The 7,097-nt window shown below is 31.9% G+C and overlaps 1 protein-coding gene across 2 annotated transcripts in view; it reads left to right on the forward strand.

Annotated features, from left to right (window-relative positions):
* Positions 1 to 7,097, forward strand: part of LOC113514170 (zinc finger SWIM domain-containing protein 4-like) — a 93,583-nt gene that overhangs the window by 14,676 nt on the left and 71,810 nt on the right. The gene's annotated exons all lie outside the window — the stretch shown is intronic.

A 7,097-nucleotide genomic window follows, 5' to 3' on the forward strand; every position in this document is an offset into this window, starting at 1 on the left:
TTGCCTTTACTTGCCATGCTTGGCAGGCGGTTTGGCAACCCGTCTCTTTTTAGTATATTCCGTTTACTGCCATTAATCATTATCTATTATTATAATTAATTAAAGTTACTATTTTACAGATCAAAATATTAAATCGTTTATAATTGAAGTTCAAATAAATTAAAACGCAAATAGAAACTAACACTGTTTTATGATTATTAAAAAAAAAACCATAGACAATAAGAAAGATCAATTTTTTTCCCACCAATTTTTCTAACAACAATGAAAAACGTCAGAAACAGGAACTAGACGTTCCCTCTCTATCGGTTTACATACGATAGAAAGAAACGGCAATATATTTCAACACCAAATTCGTTCCGGGCCGACATCCCTTTTTAACATATGAATATAACCTACTTTAATGAGGCTTAATTAATATTTTCGTGCAATATCACGCAATTAGTACTGATGACTGTGGGAAAAACTGTCACTGGTACTACATATTAAAATGTTTACAATCATCCTGCTGTAGATTATATGAGCTACATGCTAGATACTCACACTAGAGATCCATTTGAATATTTTAAACACCACTTGACAGTTAGTATCGCATTATTTAAGTCACACTTGTTTGTTAGTCTTAGGGGCCCCTAACTGAAAAGACAAAATGGTTACCTCAAAAGAACAATTACTTAAATAACAAAGTAAAATAAATAAATACATTAAATACCAAAGTCTTAAGGTAATTAGAATAAAATATTTGAAATTGTTTCATCAAAGACATATATTGTAGTTACGCATATACTTGGAAACTTTTATTAGAGATTAAATTTGTTTTTTTTTTTTATACTATTGCAATATTATTTTCCACGACAAAAAGTTACATTCACATATTTATAGTTACATACTAGTTATTTCCTGCAACTTTGTTCGCTTGAATCAGTACATACAGTATCCTAGGTGTAACAAAAAATCTGCTTGTGTACCAAATTTCATTGAAATCCGTTTATTATTTTTTGCTGAAAAGAGTAAAAAAAAAACACCACTTCATCCATCTTTACAGACTTTCGCATTTGTAATGTTAATAGGATTTATTTTGTTGCTTGTTTTATGGAAACACTAGTTTTTACCCGCAACTTTGGCTGCGTGACCGAATATATATAGATAGATATCAAAACATTTGTTTGAATCGAAGCATTTGACGTTCCATTGTTTCTGTCTACCCTAATGGGAGACAGGCGTGACAGATATGTATGTTAATATCAAAACCATTACCCCCTTATTCTTAAAAACGCCTATTCCTCTCACAAATTTATTTTAGCTATTGAATTGATGCCTCTTTCTTTTTTTTTTTTTTTTGTTAAATTCCAATATTAAAAGAAAATGTGTCAAAACAGTCTAACAGATATGTTTGTAAAGGGTTTTAGTTTTTATGAATAAGAAGGTCACAGTTTACACCATGAAAGTGTCCCAACGACGCAAACATTGTGAATGGAAAAGTGAAAAAATCATTCCTCATATCTGGAGTCTGCAAATTATACAGAAATTCACACAATAAGCACATTATTCAATGAGTTGTTCATCAGAAAACTCACAAAGAACGTTACAAAACATACATTGAATCATTGTACAAAGAAGATTTCACTGGAAACTGTACGAGTGATTTCAAACAGCATTGCAGGCTTTTCATGATTGAGTAATACTTTAATGTTTTTTTTTTTTTACGAGATTAAAATGGAATTGTAACCCTGCCTGTGTATTCATTGGCATATTTAAGGACAGTTTCCGATCAGCCGTGCCCATTCTAGAATTCTCCGGTAACATCCCAAGATACCTACGTAGTTTTATCTTTGCACTAAGACATGTTTGAAAGTACGTCCCGTTTAAACTTAAACTTAATCTACCCTCCAAAAATAAGCATAATATTGTCTGGTATACAAATTGGGAATCTTTAATTGGACAATGTATGGTGTAAAGATAATATTTTTAATTTTTCTAGATATAAGCTGTTGATTTCAGATGTAATATTAAAATAAAATAAAAATAAACGTTTGTACTCGTGCTTATTTACAGGCCTTCATGTACGAAGGCCGTTTTAAAATTCTTGACGCCAAAGGGCAATTTTACACGTGTGTGTGTGGCGTCAAATTAAAAATCCATTAACCCTATTATTATTGTAAATGCGAACGTTTGTAAGAATGGATAGATGTATATTACTATTTTATGCAAAACTACTGAACAAATTTGAATGATTTTTGGCACAGGAGTAGGTTATATCATAACTTAGCATATAAGATATTTTATGTACTGATTGACGCGAGCAAAGCTGCGGGTAATACTTAGTATTAAATATGTTAGTATAGCTTTCTATCATAAAAAATATTATTGCTATATGAATCTATGTAAATTAACAAATTTTATCTCTTATAGTATATTTTACTACTATTTTATAGTATAAGGGAAATATGAAATTAATTCTTTATTTCTTTTAATTTTTAGTTCTCAGTACAAAAAAAAATCACCACAGGAGACATAGTATGTATTCTGAATTATCTATTTGACAAATATGCGATCGTTTCGTGAACTTTTACTAATTGTTAAGGACAATGGTATTACCATATTAAGTTTAATTGCTTGCAATTAAGTAACGATAGACCTAATTAGTAATTTTAGTTCTCAAATTGTTCTGCAGAGGCACCACCACCGATCGCTCGTTAATCGCTTTTAGGTAATACAAAACATGTTAATAATGAAGATTGACAGCAAATATCGAACGATTTTCAGCTATCGTAAACTATTTATAAATCAGTAGCTCGTTATTATTATTAAACGACAGTAATCAAAAACTTGGCCGATTTGAATTCTGTTATGAAAGCCTGATTTGCCTTCCTTTATATTATGGAATCGAATAATTTTTCCTTTGACGAATCGTAATTGTATCATCGCGGGAGGGTCAAATAGTCAAATACCCTCAGGTCAGACAATAATTGGCACAAGAGGGTGAGATGGGAGGTCGACTTAAATTAGCTCCAATCAGACGCAGGAAGAATCAAGTTATTATATTTTACGCTCTGACACAGACCGAGCGCAATAATGGAATTATACCAAAAAGTTATTTCGCCTTTAATGTACTTGCATTAGCGATAATTATGTAATTAAATCTATAGACAATTAGCATACAAAAACAGTTTATATGCGTTTCCTTTGTAAACGATGTTTTGATGGTCTTATATACTGGCCTCGATTTTGGAGATCTCCAAAATTATAATTTGATATTACCGCGAAATTTCTTTTAATAAGGACTAATATGAACTCATTTTCTAATAGATTTAAGTCAAAATGATTGTGTAATTTTAATTTATGAGAATAACATAAAACAGTAATTTATTTAGTAATTTAAAATTATTAAATTAAAAATATTTTGTGGTCCCGGCAAAAAATAGGCCAACCCTTCTTGTGGGTGTCGTAAAAGCGAGTAAGGGAGAGCGAGAGATGAACAGTAGCGTTCCTCTTAAAATATCTCCAAAGGTTATCTGTCGTTGCTAATCAGCCTGCCAAGCGTGGCAACTATAGCAAACCCAAAGGGGAGGCTTATGTTTAGCAGTGGACAGTTAAAGGCTGATGTGATGATGATGAAATTAAAAAATATAAGTTAAAGATATAGGTTAGAGAAATGGCATCTTTAAATCAACTGTGATAGTGGGTATCACAGTTGATATTATAAAATTAAATATTATCCATCCACCTTGGAACCTAGATAGTCGCATACAGCGCGGTTTCAGAGGTGCTACCTCTCACAAATGCTCAAGTTATAGAATGATCCCTCTACCGAAGTTTTCATAAAATCAGTAAAGGGGTAAAGAAGTTTCTTCGGGGTCGGCAACGAGCGCGAAATACTTCTGGTAATCGCTTATCCTTATATTTGTTTGCTGCCTAGGCAATAAAAAAAAACACAAAAAGCAACCATAAAATACAGATAATAAAAGATATATTCCGTAAAATGAGAAACGTTAACCCTTCGAGATCTCTTTTTAATTCATTCGATACAAAACCGGCTGTCGATTTGGACCCGATAGTGATCTACTTATATGCACACAATTCCATGTCATTTTTCAACGTCAATTATGACAAAGCAAGTCATAATTGACTGACAGTCTGCTATTGTACTACATGTCTCAAAAGGTCCTTGATCCGCGCGACATACCTTTAATGTGGTGATGTAAAAAAATAAATTTCTTTTTGAAAATTTGAAAGTTTCTTTTTTATCTGGAAGAATATAAAGTGGTCCCATAGAAATTTTGTTATTATCGGTCCAGTAATTTAGTTTTAAATCAAAATAACTGTATATGTTGAAATTGAAGTCGGTTTTTTTTTTTTTGTTGGACACAATCTTTAACTAAGTAAATAAATAAATAAATTCATAAATATGTTACCCTTCTTTGGCATTGTATAAAGTGTTTTTGAGTAAAACTTTACCTGTAACTTTTACCTTTTTACAAAGCATTCTCGTTAAATAGCGTGAAAAAAATAATATACAAAAAAGATGTTTTGTCCAATTCTCTATTGAGTATATATTTTTTTAATCGGTCTACAGCACTAAGCAGAAACGTCGCCATAGAATATAATAAATATCTATTTTGCTGTATTTTTTTTTTATTTCAGTAACTAAAATGTGGACGAATTAGCTCGATTCGTCTCATCAAAGTCTCCAGAGAAATTTAGAGCAATTCGGCCATACGTAATATGGGAGGATTGTCCTAAATCCATTGGATTACTAAGCCACTGGTTTCAGCCATAATTGTTCCTAGAGCGGGGGTCTAATGTGGCGAATCGAGGTGATATTGGTCATTTTGTAACATTACCGCGATATTCAGCTGGCGGACCTAACTGCCGACCGTCATTATGTAGATTCTAGGAAGAATTTATTCCGCTAAATTTCTAAAATAGTATAGTTACTTTGCCTCCCATGTTTTTTGTTTTTGATAGGTGAAAATGGAATGATAACTCCGCCTGCGCTAACGGTATACGCTAGCGGGGCACCAGTGAAGGGTGATCGATGAAAATGAAAACAGGCCAGTTAGCCCATCATGATAAATTCATCAGGAAATAAACCATGATAGTTTCCAGGAGGAACCGCGTGGAGGTCGACCTGGTTAGGTATATTGCTAGCAATGGGATTCTTAGTCTCCATTACTAACAATCCCTTTCCCCCCTGCCTCCTATGTTAGGTGATATTACGTAGTTTTCTTGTCTTAATAGTAAAAAATCCTGTATAAGACGTACTGTGCGGTTTCAAAAGGATTTTTTTCCCGCGAACGCTTAGACTGTGGAATAAACTCCCTGTCGAGGTTTTTCCTCGAAACTACAGTATTTTTCAAAAAAGGTTTTTCAAAAAGGGTGTATTAAAGTTTCTTTAAAGTCGGCAACTGCAGTTAGGCTTTGATGATATTTAAAAAGAACTCTGCTGCCCATCCCTCAATGGTTAAGTTCCCTTAACCTGCCAAGCGTAGCAACTACTGGCAACACCCCCCAATAGGGGGAGGTCTATATTCATCAATGGACAGTTAACAGCTGATATAATTATGATGATGATGATGATAACAGAGTATTCAAAAAATATACGAATCTAAACATTGTCTATTAATGTTTTTTTTTCTTTGCATCTATAATTAAGCCATTGCAGTTAAATTTCAGTTAATTACTAGTTCCTGAACATTAGTAAAAAGCGAGATACCGACACCGTTTAGCTAACCTATTTTTTTTTTGTGGGTAAATCTAAAAATTTGTTCAAACGAGGCAACACTGAGTATATTTGACAAACGGATTACTCCACATTCCTCGTCTAACGAGGTCAATATACTCAGCACTTCACATAATATCCAAAACCTAACGCTGGTAAATATAATAGATTGAGTAGTTTACGTAATTTATCGTTTCGCTATCGTATCGATGCTGTATCGGTGCGCACACTCAACCGACCCAGTTTGTATAGCTGACCCAAATATTGGACATCAAATATTTTATATATCTATATATCTAGCAAACAAAATATTACTAAATAAATATATATGTATATATGACAAATATCAAACACAAAAATCAAATATATTATTTTTATTGAATGGAATGGACTTGATTTCAATTGAATTTGAATTTGATTTCATCTAATATTCGTGCAATAAATGAGTTTAAATAATAAAGTATATAAAATAAAGAGTTTCTAAAGTTGCGGAAAATAAAAAAATAAACGCCTACTTTAAATAAATTTTAAAATGAAAAAAGAACTTTGATTTGATTTGAGATTGTTATCTTTTAAAAGAAAAATTTAAAAAGTTTAAAACATAAGAGGTCTTAAAGAATACAAACCTAAAAATAGAGTTAGTATAAAAAACAAACAATCACTCGTCTAAGTATACCAGTCTTATAAGTAGAATCATAGATAAATCATTATCTAAGGTGCTACTTTTTGTCTATGGTAACATCCTTTCATATGTAATAATTAACCATATCATCAACAAAAGCAAACAACAATGTTCTCAAGGCAATAATTCTCATTTACAACAAAAAAAAAAAAGAGTATAATTCTAATTAGGATAAAAAAAAATATTTTTAAATTAAAAATAGTATGACCATAGATAAAACTATATTACTCGTTTTATTTTTTCTGGGTTTATTTACAGGGCAATCTTGTATTCAACGAAATAGGGACTCTTAAAAAGAATATATAATATTTACATTTTCTTCTGCGTAAATACACAATTTTCGTGATTACGTTGTTTGTCAATGGTTACATTTAATATGCCCTTTCAATTCACCATCTATGCCTATTTTATGAACGTTTACCTACCTATATTTACTTTAACAGAGCGCGTGGGAATTATTAACGGGGCGATTAGATTAGTTTATCTTAAAGCGTATGTCTAACCGATATTGTTGGGTATATTGAAGATTAACAAAGGAGTTTCCCAATTCGTCCGCTTTTTTCTGATTGTGAAGAGACTTTAATAATTATTTTTTAATACTACTATGGTGGCAAACATACGACCTGTCTGATGGTAAACGGGGTTACCGTAACCTATGGGCTGCTATATGGGATAGAAAACGACATAGCCTACTTT

The sequence above is a fragment of the Galleria mellonella genome, unplaced genomic scaffold (genome assembly GCF_026898425.1).
Source record: "Galleria mellonella isolate WM207_F2 unplaced genomic scaffold, CSIRO_AGI_GalMel_v1 utg63, whole genome shotgun sequence".
Classification (NCBI taxonomy): Eukaryota; Metazoa; Arthropoda; class Insecta; order Lepidoptera; family Pyralidae; genus Galleria; species Galleria mellonella.